At 35.4% G+C, this 21,665-nt stretch overlaps 1 pseudogene; it reads right to left on the minus strand.

The window, feature by feature from the left end:
- Positions 1-21,007, minus strand: part of LOC123394543 — a 38,044-nt pseudogene extending 17,037 nt beyond the window's left edge.
- Between the last annotated feature and the right edge of the window lie 658 nt (positions 21,008-21,665).

Consider the following 21,665-nt stretch of genomic DNA (forward strand, 5'->3'; position numbering starts at 1 on the left):
ATACAGAGCAAGTCAGATGCTGGATAAACAAGAGGAATAATAACTTCTAAAAATGAACTAAAATGTGACTGATGTATTGGCACCACGATGTGGACAGAAACTTAATTTCTTCTCATGTCTTCATTATTCCACCATTTTGGTTGATTCCAACTTCAAGCTGTTAAAAAAGATAGTGCAGCAGTCCCAGAAATCATGTTAAAAAAAAATAACATCAACAATAGGAATGGCAGAAGCAAAAATAGTGGAGTTTTAAAAATAGAAGAGATACTGTTATTTTCCTGTGACTTTCTTTTGTGAATGAGGAAACTTTTATTAGAAGTCTTTCAATGGAATTACTTCTGGTTCTGTTGTCTAGAATCGGATCACATGTCTTTTTCTGAAACTGCACAGGGTGTAGAGTTTGGGATTTACTGGGGTTGGCTTAAATTAATCAACTAAGGTGGAATGGAAATGACCACCAGAGGGTGCAGTGGGAATGGCAACTTCCTGGCTTTGGAGGCTCAAGAAACATTCTGAAATCCCAGACTGGTAGGTTAAGTAGGAACTACATGGTTGAAGAGAGTGAAAGGAAGAGTTGCCGGTAGAAAATACAGCACAGGAAAATGGTGGGGGCAGGCATAGAGTTTTTCTAGGAATAAAGGGGACTTCAATTTAAATGGAACTTTGATTTCAAGAGTATAGTTTCCAGAAATAAGACCAAAGGGACAGGTTAAGTTTAATCACAAAGAATCAAGTATAAGAATGTTTAAATTTCCTAAGGGCTCTCTTTGTATCTGATTCCAAATAACAATTCCAGCACAACTGATTCTTTAACTCCATACAATGACTCTCCTATACTAACATGAATTTCAAAATTTGGAGTTACTGTTATAGTTTATTTATATTTATTTCAGTCTTCTGACCCCTTAATGGTGAATAACTTTTTATTATTCCATAGTGTCCTATGTGAGACTTGGTTCAAGGTGAGACCAATGCTTATGGGTAATGAGGGGATGGTGTATATTAATCATGACAAAACAGAAATGTTGGAAAGGATAGTAGTTTAGAAGTTTTTTAAGAAATTTGTAACGTGATGGTTTTGTTACCTCTATTTAATAGTTCATGTTTCTTCCTCTTCCAAATATTTCCAAGGCCCTTAAGGAGAATTTTTTTTTTTTTTTTAAATTTACCAAGCATTTGTTTTGAGTTTCTGATTTTCTTTACTTGGAGTCACATTGCACGGCTACAACAAACAAGACGGCATGGAAGATTTTTAAGAATAAAGAATTGTGACCAATCATACTTTCAGAACGGTTTAGCAACATTAAGATCCTCTGAGGTTTATTTTCATGAGTATTAACTACATGAAATATTCTGTCCAAAAAGATTTTCCCTTCTTCCTTCATTTTTATCCTATCACAATGTAGTAAGATATTATGCTCTCATTGACATTATTAAAATGGGAAACATTTTTCAGAAGAAATTCCTGAGTCAAAATGAGTAAGAGAACATAATCTTAAAACATACATGGTTAAATTAAATAAACAGTATGAGTCAAAATATAATTTTGCAAAAACAAACACAGTACACTTTTTTTTTATTCTAAAGTGACACATTTCTAATTGAACACACAAGACAATGAGACAAATTTTATGGTATGTTGCTTCTTGAAAGTAAGTTATCACCTTACATGACTGTAAGAGATTTTGGTGGATCCATATTTCCCTTTTAAATGCAGTTCTTTTTTTTTTTTTTTAAAGATTTTATTTATTTATTCGACAGGTAGAGATCACAAGTAGGCAGAGAGGCAGGCAGAGAGAGAGAGAGGAGGAAGCAGGCTCCCCGCTGAGCAGAGAGCCTGATGCGGGGCTCGATCCCAGGACCCTGGGATCACGACCGGAGCTGAAGGCAGAGGCTTTAAGTGCAGTTCTGTCAAGGGGTAGGGGTGGGGTCATAAAAATCATATATACTGTATGAAGAAGGATTATAAAGAAAGAAATAAGCAGCTTTCATGGAATTGTCAGAAACCCTGAACTCTAATATAATAGTTACACATCTTAGAAATGGACAATCAGGGGGTGGTTCAGTGGGTTAAACCTCTGGCTTCAGCTCAGGTCATGATCTTAGGGTCCTGGGATTGAGCCCTGCATAGGGCTCTCTGCTCATCAGGGAGCCTGCTTCCCCAACCCCCTTTTCTCTGCCTGCCTCTCTGCCTACTTGTGATCTCTGTCTGTGAAATAAATAAATAAAATCTTAAAAAAAAAGAAATGGACAATCAGTGGAACCAAAACATGTTACTCTAAGAAAGAAAGCAGATGTCCTTTCATACTCTGTTTCCCATCCTGCTTTTGGGAAGGATACAACAAAACTGTATATTGTGGTTTAGGAGAATTTTTATTATTTTTTTTTTAAATAAGATTTTCCTTATTTGAGAGAAAGAGAGAGAGAGTATGAGAGGAGAGAGGTCAGCGGGAGAAGCATATTCCTTGGTGATCAGAGACCCCAGTGTGGGACTCAAGGATCATGTTCTGAGCCAAAGGCATTCGCTTAACCAACAGAGCCACCTGGGTGCCCAGACGAATTTTTATCTTGAGAAGACTATGATTGGTGGGTTCAATTCAGTATCAAGTGATCTAATTAGCTAATAAGAAGAAGAAGCATAATTTTAATTTCTCTGGTTTAAAGAAATAACGTGAATGCACCATCATGAGATTTTTTCCCCCAGGTTGGCCCTGTCCTGCTCACCTTATGGAAATTTAGGTTTTCATGGCAGATGCTCTAATCAAGAATAAAAATTATGGCTCTGAATAGAATCATTCAAAGTGCAAGTGTAGGAAAATTAAAAGGTAAAGTATACAGCAGGCATAGGAACTGAAAATAAGCCACTGTCAACAATGCCATCACCTCTTCCTGCTTCATTTGGCATCAGCAGTGGGCGATGGAGACTGCTGGAGGGAGGCAGAGCACGGACAGCCCCCAGGAAATCATTGGAAAACGTTAGAACAAAATCAAGTGATAACTAGAAAGTACTGAGAAGATTTCACTAACATATTTCTCCAAAATTGCAATTCTTTTTTTCCCAGTCAAATGGGCATCAGACACCAATGATGACAACTAGATTATGATGTATATTTTTGGATATAAAAGTAAGCAGTTCTGTTTTCTTATTTTGTGGCTTTTATTCCTTTGGTGATTTCATAATACTATCATCACCTTCACACTTTTCTCTCTTATATATTTACCTTTGAAACTAAGCTTCTAGAGTGGTGAATGGCAGCTAGGTGGTGTGGAGTGTGTTCATGGTTGGTAAGAGAAATAATTTTTCTTTTCCATCCATATTCAGCTCTCTCAATTTCTCATAGAAGGATGCTGAAAATAGCATTTCTACTTAAGTATTTATAGCATTGCAACTCTTCGTGTCCTAGCAGAAAGTATACAAAATTTGTTCAACAATGTCCAGCTTGTTTCAAGATAGGCAAAGTGGAATAATTCATACATGCATAGAAAAACCACTGAAAAAGATGTCATGAAAATTTTGAAAGCCCTGTGCCTTTTATTATCTCCAATTTCCCTCTCTTGTAAAATTCTATTCAATTACCCATTCCTTTATTCTTAGCACATATGTTCTCAATTTGCACTGTATCAATTTGCATTTATTTGTAGATTGCTGTTGGTAAAACATTTCTTAATGTTGTGTGAATGTACATTTATTTTTTTATCTCCACAACTGGATTGAAATTTCAAACAGGACAAGCACTTAATTGACTCTCTCTGCCTGTAAGCTAGGACAAGTGCTCAATAAAAGTTTATTGAAAATGAAAACTCTTGCCTCAAAACCACTTTTTACCACCAAACACGGAAACCATAAAGGAAAAGATTGATTGACTGGACCACACAAACATTTTAACTTCTGTGCTTTAAATACTGATGAATGAGCAAAATTGAAAAGTAAATAAAAATGGAGAAAACAGTCAGGGTTTATAATGTACAAAGCTTTAATCATTACTAAAGAGGTTAATTTAAATCAGTAGTAAAAAATGAATACTTCAACATATGAGTGAGAAGGACTTAAGACCATGCAATTTGCAATGAAGATGATATATACATACATATGTACATGGATTTCTTATAATCATAAGAAAAAGACACTGAAAGCAATACTAATGGAAGAAAGTATTATTTAAACAAATGCGAAACTTGGGGCTCCTGGGTGGTTCAGTGGAGCGTCTGCCTTTGGCTCAGGTCATGATCTCAGGGTCCTGGGATCGAGTCCCACATCGGGCTTCTTGCTCAGCGGGAAGCCTGCTTCTCCCTCTCCCTCTGCCTGCTGTTCCCCCTACTTGTGCTGTATCTCTCTTTCTGTTTCTCTGCCAAATAAATAAATAAATAAAATCTTAAAAAATAGCTGATATTCATACTTTAAGTTTTTATTCAAATAATTACTTCACAACATTTCCCTTTATCAATAACTTAGACCTTCTAAACTTAGACTTTAGGTCTTGTATGCTAACATGCAATAATCACCCAAATGCAATCTAAATGAGATAGACAATATTAATCCCCTAACAAGATCAGAGTGTATAAAATTGTTCATTTTTGTGACTACCTCTACTTTTTTTTTAACTGTGTTCAGAATTATTTTAAACTTGACTTATTTCATAAATTAGTAGTATTAAATGCAGTATATATTTTTCTTGCTGGAATAACAGATAATACTGATGATTATGTTATAAATAACTGAATTTCAAATCACACACTATTCTATAGTAGCTAGGGTATCACAGAAAGTCGGTCATCGATCTATAACTAGTATTATGCTAGATTCAGAATGACCAAAGAAAAACAATTGTTCTATATAATAAGTAATCAATCAGCAACTTCCTAGAAATGTAGGGGTAGCATTAACAGGACCCTTTGGGGTAATCACCTTTAATGGATTAGAGAAAATAATGTTAACTGCACTTTAAGTTTGTTGTTGTTTCTCTTGGCCTAGCATATTTTCTACATTTTTTTGTGAGCTAAACATCTGTTTGCTTTGCTTGTGGTTATAATACCAAGAGAAAGAAGTGAGACAGAGATAGCAATTTGGTGGTTATATTTTTCCAAGTGCAAAGATGAAGTAATAAGAAAAATAGTGATCATGTTTTGAAGTAGTGCAACATGTAATCCCTTAAAAAATTGAAGTGCCTCGCATGTAGCAGAACAACTATGGCCAATTCAAGTTGGTGGCTACAGGGTATATTGGAAAACCACTCCAGAAAGATTAATGGAGAATACTTTTTAGGAGAAATAGTATGGTTAATCACAATATTTAACTTGCAGAGTCATGAAAAGGTTGAATTTGAAAGCAAACCTAAAAGCCTGCTTACTTATGGCTCCTATGCCTACTACTTAACTCTAACTCTCAACTGTGATTTTCTACACATAATTTTTGATAGATTTATGGCTATATATATATATTTTTTCCAATTTTTGTTCTCTCTGGGGCAAGCCGCTCAGTTTTCAACTGCTGCTGAAGTATCTATTGAAGGTAAATAGAACAGTTGAAAATCTATGAATAACTTACTTTCTGGAAGTAAGAAAGGTTCTCCTACCACTTGTAGTTTTCAACAAAGGTTCATACCAAGAACCCAAAGACTCAGACTGAGGAGCTAACTCTACAGCTCAAGATAAAATGCAGCACTCCTCATGTCTCTGATCTCGTTGTGATAACAGCCTCAGCATTTAATAAAAGGGGAATGTGGGTCCCACTACATGACATTCTGGAAAGAAACAAAACTATGAGACAATAAGAAGATCAGTTGTCAGTAATGGGGGGTGGCAACGAATAGATGGAGAAGAGGGGATTTTTAGGCAGGGGAACTATTCTGTATGATACTGTAATGGTGAACACATGTCATTATACATTTGTCAAAACCCAAAGAATGTACAAGACAAATATAATGTGGACTCTGGGGCTAAAAATATATCACTATTTGTTCATCAGTTATGATAAATGCACCACACTAGTGGAATGGTGCTGACAGTGTTTGTAGAAGTTCATCCTTTGTGCCACTCAGATCCACCTGTTTCTCATAATAAATTCTCTCTGTGTACCAATGCTTCTTTTTCATGATGGCAGCAAAGCACAATTTATTTAGGAGAAAAAAAACCTTATAAGAGAAAAAATAATAGAAAATCCATAGTAGTCGCTGTTGCAGTTGGTACCGAGGCTACAAATAATACTCATCATGTTCTCTTCTACCATTTGGTCAGGTGTAGTTTGCTCACTGCATGGGATAAACCAAGGGATTGAGACCCTGGTTTCCATACCATTATCAATCTATGGTTACTATGATTGTTACCCAATGTAAATATGCCAAGAAGAGACCCAAAGAGTCAGCTCAGGTCCAGCCATACACCTTCCTGTTCCTACTGTGTTGCAACTACCCACCCTTCCATGAAAACCAGAATCAATTACCCCTGTAAGAATATTAACTCGGAATGGTGCTTACTGATTTGCTGTCAGGTGGATAGGAAATGACCAAACAGCACCAGTAAAGATAGATTTAGTGAAACCCTAAGAAAAATTCAGTTGACCTAGAAAGGGTTTGTCTGGGAAGTTTTGCTTGGCTAGGTTCTGAAGTTGGAGATGGGGTTCAGGTCCTCAAAATGTGTTATTTTGGCTAAAGGAACAGTGCCTAATACATCCTAATAGCATTAAAAGAAAACCCAAATATGTGAACATACTGAAGAACTCTGCTCTGATCAAACGTATTCACATTTTTATAGGCATATAAACCCATCCATTGGCAAAAGTAAGGCTCAAGTCCAAATCATACTTCACTGGAAGAGAGAATGACTATTTGCTGAACAAAATTTATATATATATATGTATATATATATACATATATATGTATATATATGTATATATGTATATATATATATATGTATATATCTCCCTGGTACAAAAAGAAACAATGATTCTACTGCTATAACTCTTCAAACTATCAGAAGTAACTAACCAGATGATAACTTGATAGAGTTAGAAAAGTTTTAATCTCTGCAATATGAATACTATGCTGCATTAGGAAGAAATTCTTTTCCTGAATACTGAATGTTTAAATTTGTTTTTCTTAAATAAAAATCCCAAGACTAAAGTAAATCTTCAAGTTCAGCTTCCTTAAAGTAAATTTAACTTCATTGTAGAAAAAGTGTTACTGAGGCAAAATTTTAAATATGGCAAGCTGAACATCCCTATTAGAAAACCAATTGTCTATGTCAGAGAATGTTGGCAAGGAATCCCTATCAGTGAGCTGTATAGTTATTACTTACATTGAGAGATACCACATCAAAAACATCATTTGTGCCTTAGGATAATATTTAGAGTTTGTATTTGGAATTCAATATTAATATGTTGAAAATAATAAGAAAGAGATTCAAGACCTCTTTTCAAATTTTCTACTCTTCCTGTGATAACCACCATTATGTTGTAAAGTGTACCTTTTAAATACTGATGTACACAATAGAACATTTTTCTTTCTTATAATCATTTTTATGAAGACTGTTATTTCATCATATAAAACTATGTTTCATATCTATAAATAATGTAGCCATTTCTGAGACAATGGTCATAAATGTCTTTCTAACATACAGTCATCCACAAGCTGGTTACTGTATGTGACATAAGAAATAAGACTATAGAAACCCTGAATGGAAAGACCTCATTTTTCTCTAGGTGTGAAATTAAACTAGAACTATTAAAGAAATCTTCACTCAAGCCCTTTAGATTATCTATTATTTCTCCCCATAATATCCAACCCTCCATCTGAACACCACACTCTAGAATGATGATTAGATCCTACAAGATGGTAGAAATCCAACCAACATGAAGTTAGTGGTGACCTTTACAGCCAGCAGACGCTCCTGTTGAACAATGTGAATTGGGAAGCATTTTCTAGGAGTAAAATCAGATTGACACTTTGATTTTAATGGATCATGAGGTAAGAAACTAAGTCTGGAATTTAAACTAAGATTTTCGCAAGTAAGAATTCCACTATATATTATATCTCATCCCATCATAACAAATCCCAGGTAACCCATATGTTATTTAAAATACTTTCTACAGATTGATTAGACAAATGTATAGTTCTGTTTAAAAAAATTAGAATTTGATGATCCATTTTGCTCTATTTTCCCATGTCTATCATTGGTAAGAATATAAATCTCTTAATTGAATATACTGTCGTTCTATCTTTTTAGCTGTGACATATATGCAAGTTGATGACCTCTGCTATTTTGAATATTAAGCTATAAATAAGAGAAATAAGAAAATGACTTACTTACTTATTTTAGCTGGAAAATATCTGAATTCAGTCACATTCATGTATGAACTATTTTCTGTCAACCTCAGAGACGTTTAAAGGAAATTTGTGTTTTCTCTTGGAAGTTATTAGATCTATAGAAATATTGCTAGGTATTGTGTCATCTCAGCACTTCAGCATGGTGATGAAAACAGGTTCCTCTTTTTGCTCCATTTTAAAATCTGCTATCATATGGAAAAGAAGAATGAGGACTTGTGATATTATTGTGTGTAAAATGAAGTCATATAAACTAACTTTACAATTACGTCAATCAGATAAAAATCCTATGTACTGAAAAACTATCTTAAATTTCTAACCACTAGCTTTTGTCAAAGCAGAATTTTTTTTATGCAGACTAAAAAGTTTGTAACTTGATGCTTCTATACACACACACACACACATATACATACACATATACAAGAACACGGCATACATAGTCTATGTTTGGACATATATCCACTTAGGACTTTCATGTATGACATGTATGTTTTGCATGATATAATCTGTATAATATGATGAATAGCATAATATATACCCACAACTATGAATAGATATCACAAATCTAAATGCTTTCTGTTATAAGTTGAATTGTGTCTCCCTCATGAAAATATGTTAAAGTCCTTAATTCTAGTACTTCAGGGTGTGACTTTATTTGGAAATAGGGTTTACAGAGGTAGTTACATTAAAAGGAAGTCATTAGATTTGGCCCCAACCCAATATGTCCTACATACTTTTCAAAAGGAGAAATTTGTGCACAGGGACAGACACACCATGAGGAAAGACAAAGTAAAGCCACACAGGGAAAAGATGGCCATGTGACTAGAGAGATGCCTTTAATGAGCCATGAGACAACAAGGATTGCAGATGTCAGGGGAGGATAAAAGTTATGCTGTCCATGGTTCCTCTAGCTGGATTAAGAATCACATTTACATGGGGCAGATTAATAGGAGAAAGAAATCAAAGTTTTCTATGTGTCCATGGAAGCCCAACAATGACATCAAGACCTAAAGAAATGGACCAAGACAGACAGTTCTTATGCTTTTTAAACAGAGACACTAAATCTGTGAGGAATAGACAGGATAATAAAAACTTAACTTTGGATTTCAATTAGTAAGGAATTCTAAACAGAATTTGGGCTGTGGAAGAAAATGGGTAAAAGTGAAAAGTGCGTATATAGCCTTCTCTGTTTTGAAGTCCCTATCTCTAGTGATAAGGGATTCATTTCTTCCGTACCTCCTGGTTCAGGGAGGGTAGCTTCACATGGGAGATTTATTTCCTGCTTTCAGGGGTATTGAGGACAGGCTGAGTATTCCTTCTTCACAGATGTCTCTTAGATAACTTTTATTTAAAACAATCAATATGCCAAAGTGATGCACTTAGGGCAATCTGTCCTTTGCTTCTACACAGACAAATAGCAGAAGTTAGAAGAAATGAGTAAGGATTCTCCCCTAGAGTCATCAGAGAGAGCACTGCCCTGCCAGCATCTTGATTTCAGACTTTCAGCACCTAGAACTAGGAGAGAAGAAATTTCTGTTGTTTTAAGCTTCCCAGCTTTTTGACATTTTCGTTCAACAGCCCTAGAAAAAGAATATACCTTCCTGTGCATTTAAAAAATAACTGTACTGGCTAATGAAGATACTTACATGAGTCAAATTCAGCCCTGGGGACTTTGTTTTGCATCCTTAAGCATAGATGCACTTTAATCAAATTTGTGGTAAACATAAATGTGAAATTGCTAGTTAATATCATAGATGTCAGCATTAAAGATTTAGAATTATCTCAATACTCTGGAAACATGGGATGAAACCAACAGCTATCATCTTAATGGGGATAAATGAAGTGTGAAAATGCACAGACTCCAATTGATGTTAAAAATCATGGAGCGCTTGCTAGTCACAAGTATGAGGCAACAAGGACATCAATTGCTTTAAAAATTGACATAATTTTAGAGGACTACATTTAAAATATTTCAATCATGAGAACTATTCTATAATTCCTATCCAGGCTGCATGGAATAATATGTAAAAATCATGTCTAATTAGAAATGTCACAATATAAGTGAGATTATGCAGATTCCAGTTGTCAGGGTAAAGACATCTGTTAAAATAGCAATAAGCCCTGGAATGAATTAACTGACCAGCATTTTATTACAAACCTGGCTGCAAACTGTATGATTTAAAGCAATTCACACATCTTCTTGTAGCTTAGAACCATATCTCAAGCAACAGGCTTAAACTCAGTGCTTATTTTCTAAGATCATTTAGAGCTACAAGACTCATCCTTTTATTTATTCATATAAAAGATATTTATTGAATATACTATGTGCTAAGAATTGTAGTATATTTTAAGACTTTAATAATGAAGAGGGCAGATAGGTTTCATTTAGCAGGGAACTTATTTCAATGTTTGAAAACAGACAATGAATAAGTGGTAAGAAAACTAACATTATTGTAGGTACTGTAATGTTAGGGGGAAAAATATGAGACCATAAAGCATGAACGTGGCATAAGGGATCACAAATTTGTTGAGCTGTATGGAAAGTATTTCATAAGAATAGTTCACGGAATTATGGATATCATCTTGAAAAGAAAATGTTAATTTAAGAAATCATAGTACCTTGAAAATATCTAAACAGATAACATTTTTCAGAAGGAGACTTGTTTTGTGTGGCCCATAGGTAGAAATAATAGCAATAAGTGAAAGATAATAGTCGTAGTTTTGGATTCTTTATAAGATCTTTCTGAGAAGTATACAAATAAAAATAGGATGGATTTTCTTAATATCATGAGTTCCTTTATGATAACTTGACAGGATATTATAGCAGAATTCCAACACTGACTACGGTACCTTCAATGACTGATATTTAGCATAATTCTTATAACATAAATAATATTGGGCTCATAAATTTGAATAAGATGCTAATCACTCTGGGGGAAAAAAAACTGAGAAAAAGTAGCAAACCAATAGAGTTTTAATTTCAGTTTTACAACCTGAGAGAATAACATAATTACTTCAAATGTTTGTTTTATCTAAGGGTGCTGTTATGTGCGTGCATGTGTGCGTGCACGCGCGCACGCATGTGCACTTCCCTTGAAGTCATGCATAATTGTTCAATCAAATTTTTAATAGGTAGATAACTAAGAAAAAAGTGGGAAGTGAATCGCAGAAGTGGAGTATCAACTATTTTAGCATGAAGACACTATGAACAAGAGATTTAGGAATGGAGTGTGCCGGAAAGATGGATAAGCGAAATGTCGAGTTTATTAGCGTTGTGTTCCAAGCAGGCTCTCTTTATATAATTGTTACTCTGGGACTTTTTTTTTTTTAAGATTTTATTTATTTATTTGACAGAGAGAGATCACAAGTAGATGGAGAGGCAGGCAGGGGTGGGGGTGGGGGTGGGGAAGCAGGCTCCCTGCTGCGCAGAGAGCCCGATGTGGGACTCGATCCCAGGACCCTGAGACCATGACCTGAGCGGAAGGCAGCGGCTTTAACCCACTGAGCCACCCAGGCGCCCCTTACTCTGGGACTTTAATGTATTCTCCCTGCAGAAATGTCAGACCTGGAGATTTAAGGGTGTGGCAGAGAGACACTGAAGAAAAAAAAAAAAAATCCAGTAATACTATATCTGCTACATTATAATTTTAGGCTTACCCAAAATATGAGTTCAATAGGACTCCAAAGACCGATATGACTCCAAAGACTTTGAATATTTGATTCAAAATCTTAAAACAATTCTTTTACACGCTAAATTTTGAAATTATTTTGATTTCACCATATCTTTTTTTTAAAGATTTTATTTATTTATTTGACAGAGAGAGAGAGAGAGATCACAAGAAGACAGAGAGGCAGGCAAAGAGAGAGGAGGAAGCAGGCTCCCTGCTGAGCAGAGAGCCCCATGCGGGGCTTGATTCCAGGACCCTGAGATCATGACCTGAGCTGAAGACAGAGGCTTTAACCCACTGAGCCACCCAGGCACCCCTGATTTCACCATATCGTATTTTTTTAAACCAAGACTGCTGAAAATTTTCATTCTTGGTTATATGTCTGAATATCTGGGAGACCATTTCTTATTCTCTCATCAGTTCAGTAACCCATTTATAAATGGATATAATATTTAAATAGAGACAAAGGGCCATGTTAAAATTAATACATTTTTACATGGCACACTGAGATTTTTGCTTACTGCCTCATTTAAGAAAAAAATAATCTCAGCCTAAAAATATCTTAATGATACAATGGAATTGTTCACAAAAATTTAAGTGTCAGCTCTGTCCCAGTAATTTTTCAGAACTAAGTAGATATCTGAATTTCAACTAGACATTTTATAACAAGGATCTCCATCCAGTACTCTTTGATGAGTCCTAATTCGAAGGGGACAGTGTGGTGTAGCTGATATAAGCTGAAGGGTGTTCTTTCTTGGTTTCTGGAGAAAAGCCATGCTCATGTACATCTTTACACTGACAAAATATGCACAACATTAAAAAAAAGAAATATTAAAAGCTTACTGCACTTTAGTTTACAGTTTGTTGGAGAAGTAGTAAAATATGCAGAATGGAGGCTGACCTGTGGCCATGGCAAACTAGGTAGATAAGAATTGCCATGAACCTATCTTGATGATGCAGGGGAGAGTTATGAACAATAATTACAGTACAGACTACAAGGCTGCAATTAGGGAGACTGTTAATAACATTGTGCATCCTAGTAGGGTGAGGATTTTCTTCCCTTTCTTTTCATATTTCCCTGGAAAATCTACTTAAATAAAGGAAACAATATTCCACAGTTTTCCAAATGTATTCAATAAAAGGGGAAGAGAGTGATGCCATTAAGTTGGTAACATAGGAGGTTCCTGAATTTCCCTCCTCCCATGGATGCACAGAATACACAGATACACATGGTGCAATTTCCACAGAGAGAAATCCAGAAGCCAGATCTGAATGGCTCCTACACGCTGACACTGAGAAAATGCCCACACTGAAAGAAGTAGAAATAAATAAGACATTCTCACCATAAACCCTATGCCAGCACAGTGCCTTACAACCGGCCTTCCCAACTCCCAGGTTTTCCCTGACAAGCAAAGGGTTTGGACCACACATATAACTCCCCAACTTTTAAGGCTGCCAATTAAGGGACAGGTCCCCAAATCACCCAGCTCTCCTAGTCAGTGAGGATTATATTCATGAGTGTCACAGGAAAATGACAAACACATAAGCAGTTGTTAAAGGGACACACAGCACTACCTCTGGCTATTGCTTCTAGACTCCGTGCAGAGGGAGCTGACGGAAAAAGCCATCTCTCAGTTTTTCCATGGAAGCATTTGAGTGCATACCTTACTAGCTATTGTTTGAAGGTTAAATTTCTAATTAGCCTGAATCTAGTGCTGATTGATATCCTTCCAGGAACCCAAAGGAGCCAGTTGGCCCCATCTTCCCTCTGTCTTGCTCAACAGTAAGACCGAATCTTCAGGTTCATCCTAGGAAGATCTCACTCATAACATTTAATAATTCAGTAATGAAACATTTAGGATTGCCACCCAAATGGTGTCTTCCCCACAATTATCTATCTCTGATGGGCAGTAAGGCATGCATTCCTGAGTCACACAGAACAAAAAGAAGCAGTTTTTAAATGAGTGCACAAACACTCTGCAACTACCCACCCAGGCTCAGCACAGAGGACAAAGGCAAAAGCTCCCATCTCACAATTTTTCTTGAAATGAGTTGACTGAATACTTTCCCAGCTGCTGGCAAAAGTTCCAGTTTCTAATCACCCTGCACATGGGACCTGGCTGGGATCTTCCCTGGAGCCTGAATGAGCTGTGGGGATGTCCCCCATTGTCTCTTCCTTACCCTACATACACATTTCTCCAACAGAATAACCAAGTCTTCAGTTTCTCCCTAGAAGAAGCTTGTCCACATATATAGCACTCCAATTTTCACTTTCAGTCAGAGAAACTGGATCCCAGATCACTGAGCTCTGGAAGCTGATGAGGCTCAGCAAGCCACAGTCTCCCAGGATCACCCAAACCAAGAGGTGGTTCTATTATGGAGCACAAAAACTTTTCGCAACTATTCCCTCTGGGTCAGCACAGTGTTAGTGAACGCACACCCAGTTTTAGTTTCTCCCTGAAAAGGAGCTAGATTGCATTATCTCACGTCCACTGCTGCTTGAAAGTCAGGTTTCCAATTTGTCTGCATTGGAGAGCCAAAGGATGAGACAATTATATCTGGAATCTTGACCAAGCAGATGGGCATTTCTTAGGGTTTTGGGACAATGATGGGTTTTGGTACACCTCAACTATTAGAAGCTTCTGAGAACAAACAAAGAAACAAAAAAAATGGCTTGGACAAATCATCAAGGTTTGAGAGACAATCAAAATCTCAGGCCAGGCTAATTGACAAGATTCAACTCCTACATAAGACCATTCTGTCAAGACTAGGAGAGTTAGCTGTTTTATCTACTGCATGGAAACCAACATAGAGAGTCAAAAAGAATAATTAAGGAAATATGTTCCAAACAAAAGAACAATATCAATATTCAGAGACTAACCTAAATGAAATGGAGATAGACAATTTACTCAATAGAGAGTTCAAAATAACAGTCATAAAGATGCTCACTAGGGTCAGTAGAGCAGTACACGTAGAAAGTGATAATTTCATCAAATAAATAAAAATATAAGGGTGTCTGGGTGGCTCAGTGGGTTAAAGCCTCTGCCTTTGCCTCAGGTCATGATCTCACAGTCCTGGAATTGAGCCCCACATCAGGCTTTCTGCGCAGCAGGGAGCCTGCTTCCCCTTCTCTTTCAGCCTGCCTCTCTGCCTACTTGTGACATCTCTCTGTCAAATAAATAAATAAAATCTTTTAAAAAATAAAAATATATTGAAAAGTTTCAAACAGAAATCATAGTGCCGAAGAATACAAGAGCTAGATGAAAATCTCAGTAGAGAAGTTCAACAGCATAATACAGGAAAAGCTCAGTAGAGCAGTTCACCAATACGCTAGACCAAACAGAAGAAAGGATCAGTTAAATGGAACACAGGGCAGTATAAGTCATGTTACTCTATTGTTACATGATGGAAGAGTAGAAGCTCAGTTTTGCTTTTCTCCCATTGGTAACCAATATGTTTTGATCAGCATAAAATAACTGGACATTAAACAACTCTGTAACTATTGCTTCTGTATCTTACTCTTTAATCATCTTCTCATTAGCTCATTTAAACTTCTTTGTTATTGTAAAAGGATACAGGAAACTTATTTAATAGGATTTGTACCCAAACAAATTCCTTTGTACCCACTCGCTTGTACCCAAGCAAGTTCCCAGTGGTCTTCATGAGCAAGTACAGATTCCTTTCACTGTTCATAGGCTATTTATATTCTTGCTTCTAACATCCACTACAGGATGTTCTCTTACCACTCTGTGTTATGTCCTTCTGTCATTCTGTGAATTATTAGGTATTGTTAGAATTATTCTCTGTTTTCTATCTCCATCATTTTGTGTATGGTATTCCAGCCATCTGGAATGTACTACATCTCACCTCCCAACCTGCTCTAACATATTAGCATGTACATAAGAACATGCACACACACACACACACACATACACTTACCTGACTTAGGCTAGATTTTCCCAGAGGCAGACTTTGCCAAAAAGATTTGAGTACAAGTAGTTCATTATCACAATGCTTATGATATTGTAAAGGCTGTATCATGTATATATGAACAAAAGCATGATACTTTATGATAAATAATAACTTACTAATATTTGTTTAGTATACTTACATTACTGAAATGTTTTTATATCCACTGTATTAATCAAGGCAGGAGACTCATTATCCACCTTTTAACTAAAACAAAATTTTTAACAAACCACAAAGAGAAATGTGTAGATTTAGTATTTTGGAAATTTCTGGCTCTGCAGTTCTGTTCAAGAAAGCTTCAGTTGCTAGGCAAGCTTCTAGAAGAAGAGCATATTTAACATTAGTCTTTGTACTCTCGAGGCTTAGTTTTACAAAACCAGCTGGCTTCCATCTCCATATAGGCCCATGTTGTCTAATTGAGAAAATCATCTCCACAAGACCCTGGAGTGCCTACTCTCAATTTCTATTTTAACAACTGATATTATATATTTCAACCCAGTGGTCAAGTTGCAGTGTTCTCAAAATTTTGTTCTATGGCATTCTCACTTTGCATTGTGACTTCTGCTCATCATGTGGAGTTAAGTTCCAAGTGATAGACTGTAATGACAGAAAGGGATTTGGAGGACTAATCAGTTCAAATTTCTTGTTTCACAGTTGAAGCTGAGAAAGGATAAGTTTGCCCAAGTTCACCAGCAGAGGAAGGGTGATATTTAAAATATTTAACGACTTGTACAGCTGGGTACCAACCAGTTAAAATGGAGCATCAATAAATCAGAATGAACACTGGTCACTGAGCACAGCTATGCTAGTGCATGGAGAGTAAATACAGACCTTTCAGCAGAGACTATCATATCCCAAAAGCTCATGATGCTGCTGATTATGCATCACCATGGCCTCTTCTCTGCCTCCCTCTTTTCTGCATATTTATAAATAGAACTGGTGTCTTTAATGCAAAACTTTCACTACTTTATACTTCATTTATTCTAGAATAATCTAAGAGCAGGAACCACTTGTACAGAAGTTTATGTGTACAGGTGGGAAGTTATGTAGTAAAGAATAGGGAAAGGTATTTGTTTTCCAGAGTGGTATCTTTCTGGCTCATTTCCAAATCAAACAATGTTCCAAATGAAATCTAATAAGTATTTAAAGTAAAATAAAATTTTTAAAGATTTCTTATTTATTTATCTGACAGAGAGAGATCACAAGTAGGCAGAGAGGCAGGCAGAGAGAGAGGGGGAAGCAGGTTCCCCGCTGAGCAGAGAGCCTGATGAGGGGCTTGATCCCAGAACCCTGAAATCATGACCCACGCCAAAGGCAGAGGCTTGAACCACTGAACCACCCAGTCACCCCTAAAGTAAAATTTTAAAAAAGAAAGTAAGAACAAGAAAACAGTGGTTCTAAGACAAAGAAAAGTAAGTTACCAGCACATGATGGCTCAAGTAAAATCAAACTGAGTACCATAATGGTCTAAATACTCAAATTAAAAAAAAAAAAAAAAAAAAAAAAAGAAGTGAAATAATCAATAACAGTAAAAAAGGATGTCTTATATTAGTAATGGAAATTAAATATTATTTCTGAAATTCTTTGCTTTACTTGTTTAAAATCCCTCTAAACATTTCTGATAAATGAGCTTCATTATGATCTTAATCTTGGTATATAGTTACATTACTCTAAACATCTTCCAACACTTTTAAAAAGGTCTAAAAGGAAAAAATTGTATATCAGAGCCTATTTTTGTATTAATTCTATGTGGGCTTAACTTGGAACTTAATGTGTAATTTTTTTATTTTAATGCACTAATATTATTTTTTGAGGAGATCATTTTTGAAGCTCTCATTGCAACATTAATTTTCATAGAGTTCTATATTATCACATTTGTTAGCAAGAAATTCAGCCCAATGTAGCTTGGAAATAATGATTACTTTCTGAGTGGAAATAAGGGCCGTTATATTTGATATAGTTCCTTTTCAATAGTGATTCTTTATCTTAGCAACCCTAATTATAGACCATGAATGTTGGTGCCCTGTTTTCTCTAAGAAAATCATATGGAATTTTTAAACTTTGATATTAAATATAATTCAATTCCCATTTTTAGGGTAATATAGATCTATCTGTTGATTATATTAAAAGTAATTACTTTTAAGTTTGTGTATAAATTTGGACACATTTATACATATATATTGTGTAAACTGCATTTTTTGATATATAAAAGTGAAATAATTAGCTAGGAGGATACTAAACTATTTAATGCATCATAAGGAGAGTGTTTTGAATTGGTAGACATCATTTCTCTCTATCTCCTTTAATTAGTTGATAGGTTCTTTGAGGTCAGAGTTCTGAAATATTTGTGCCATCACTTAGTTTCTCCTGCACCTGGCACAATAGCTTGCTTATTAATGTATTTTCAATAATAGTATCACGATTGAAATTATTGAACTTGCTTAGCAAACAGGACACTTCTGTGAAAATTAGAGACGGCAAACGTTAAATTCTCACACAGGAATGTGATTTACAGTAGAGACTGTTATTATTAATAGTAGTGAGATGCATTCTCTATAACAGAATCTTGTTACTATTGTGATAGAGAACCATCTTTGAAATAGGGTTTTACAAATGCTTATTCTTCTAACAGTAGACATAGTTTATGAATTTTGTACAAAATTGAAACATTTTCAGAAGAACAAGGTGTATCATTGAAAGATTCTTAGTGTATTTATGTAACCATTTAGAACAATAACAAATAGTAGGGTAGCATTCATATTTTTAATTCATGCCAGAGTGCCTGGAAATGCTTTTTATTTAATAATGCACATAAGTTAGTAAAGGATAGTATGTATAACTATGCTCATTTGGAAATTATACTTAGGTAGCACTTAAATTTCAACATAGTCAAACAGTTTAGCTTTGCAAAAACACATTATGACTCTAAGACGTTGCAAGAAGAATCTCCTACTCTTCCCTTTCCAATTATTCTCTTGTAAAGGCTGAGACAGAAGATAAAAAAAGTTTCAAAAAAAATCAGCCTATAACTTGCCTTTTACCTTGTATGTCCATATCAATTTTTATCACAAAATTTATATTTTTTATACTCCAGGCATTTCTTTTTTTAATCAGTAAAATAAAAAACAATAATGAAGAGCAGAAACATGAAAATAAACTTGAGACTTAGAAAAAAATCCTTTAATGAGTTATACATAAGCATGACTTATGAGATGGGTCAGTTCTAGGTTTAACAAAGGTCTGTTAGCCTTTGTGGATGATTGAAATGTTTTCTGCACCTTTCAGATGTTGAACAGCCCTTGCAATTTAATATTTAAATTCAAAACACTCTTTAGAGTTGGTGGGGAAAGTAAGAGACAAGTAGAAGCTAAGTGTAGAATTGGATAAAGCATAATTACAAACTAGGGAAGATGAATTTCTGCAAATAAACTTAATAGTTAAGGGAAGTGATGTCACACGAAAAAATAAAGATTTCTAGGAAAAAAACAAAAAATTAGAATCAGTAGCTCATAGACAAATGGATGACTACTAGTTAACTGACTAAACTTCCTGAAGTTTCCACAGTAAATTAACTTTCAAAAATATTATATTAAATAAATTAATTTTTTAGAATATATGTGTATACACTCATAGATATGCACACACAGATATTCATATATATATATATATATATATATATATACATAAATGCACACACAACATATGTAATGTGTGCACTTTTACCCAAGGTATCCATTTAGAAGCTTTCTTAGCCTTCAGCTGTGCCCTAAATTTCATCTTTGGGGCAAGTTACATAGTTGAGCATGAAAGACGGGGCTTTATAATAGGGATCCTGACAGAACTTTAATTATCCTGGTGTTATTTGAGTGCTACTATACTTAATTCTCTCATATACTGATAACAAAAGCAACAGTGACTTGTAACCTGCAGCTAACACATTTTTATTAACTCTTTCTACAATTTTGATATTTTATTATAGATTTTGGCACGTTATTTTGCCTGACTCCCTTTCTGTACTCAATCTTGATTTACTTCAATATATTGAGAAAGGATATTTACTATTTACTTTGTAAATATAAATAAACACTACATTTTTAGGTAACTCAGTGTATTGTTTTGACTCAGTGAGTGATAGCTTTACATAAAATCCTCCAATCAATCCAACTGGTTGTGTTTATGCCCTATGATTACAACCTGGAGCTTATAAGATAACCAGTTATCTCAAGACACTTCCCCATAATACCATTTCTAAAATCTTTAATAGTGAATTCTTAAACTAACCAAAGTATTAACTAAATACCAAACATTGACTAGAATTTTTTTCTGATATTATTATTATTTTTAAAGATTTTATTTATTTATTTGACAGAGAGAAAGATCACAAGTAGGCAGAGAATCAGGCAGAGAAAGAGGGGGAAGCAGGCTCCCTGTTGAGCAGAGAGCCCGATGTGAAGCTCGATCCCAGGACCCTGAGATCATGACCTGAGCTGAAGGCAGCAGCTTAACCCACTGAGCCACCCAGGCACCCCTGACTAGAATTTTATAAAAAATTTCTTTCAGATTAGCTCCAACCTTACAGTTTAAAGGAGCACACGCCATGTTTGTACCACAATCTCTACTACACACTGTACCCAGCTTTATGTGGAAAAGGTCATGTCATAAGTTAATATTTGGAAGCTTAGTACAGATTGGATTTGTTAAAGGGAATAGAAAAAAAATCATGTAAACTTATGCATTGATTTGGGGGGACAGGGTTTAATGGGACTGTACATTTGTTTTGTTTTGGAATTATGTATATGAAGGTGTTCAATTAATTCCTTCCTTTCTCTCCATCCATGTATTGTTAACTCATTAATCCTCCACAACTCCAAACATATCTTTTCATCATTCAGTCATATTTCTGCTACTTTCAGGGTTGTGTCGGATTTCCAAGCATGAGTTGAATGTGTAGAGTTTATGACTTGGTCCTTCATCCTTTCTCATCCCATTTCCAACTGTTGTCACCTCCAAACTCATGTAAAAGTCAAGATCGCGTTTGAATTTCTTTCCCATGCTGACTGTGTTTTTATTCACTTAAAAAAATTTTTTTTTTTTAATTTACTTGGTGAGGAAAAATACTGAGTCAGTAATGCACTTAAAAACATCCAACACAGTAAAGCTCAACTGCCACCTCCACTAAGACACCTTCCTCACCCCATGAGACAGTAGGATTTCTCTTGGTTTACCTGTCTCAAGAGATGACTTGAAGAATCTGAAATGCAGGGACTTGAATTGTGCCTCTGTCAGGGACCAGCTGTGGAACACTGGGTTTGTTTGTTTGTTTGTTTGTTTTTGTTTTTGTTTTTGTTTTTACTCTCTGTATCTCAATTTCCTCCTCATAAAACTGGGTTGTGAAGATATTACGGGTCTGTAACCTCTCGTTCTATTTTGAAATCCAAAACTCCCCAGAAAGTAAAAGCTTCTTCTGTTAACTCAGACAGCTACAAATTCAAGCGATCCAAGTTGTTTCCGAAGCTAAAGCTGACTTGAATTAACCTTACGATCTTCATAATACTTAGTGTGAATATTCACATTTTACTCCAGAAGTATTTTTTTCCAAGTTGCTCTCTCAGATCCTCCTGGGCATGTTAAAAATAATGTATCCTCAATAGTGGTGTGTAAACAGAATGTTTAGAAACCAATGAACTGCTGTCTTAAAAATTAGATGGTG

The sequence above is a fragment of the Mustela putorius genome, unplaced genomic scaffold, assembly GCF_011764305.1.
Source record: "Mustela putorius furo isolate JIRA1106 unplaced genomic scaffold, ASM1176430v1.1 tig00003834_pilon_pilon_pilon, whole genome shotgun sequence".
NCBI lineage: Eukaryota > Metazoa > Chordata > Mammalia > Carnivora > Mustelidae > Mustela > Mustela putorius.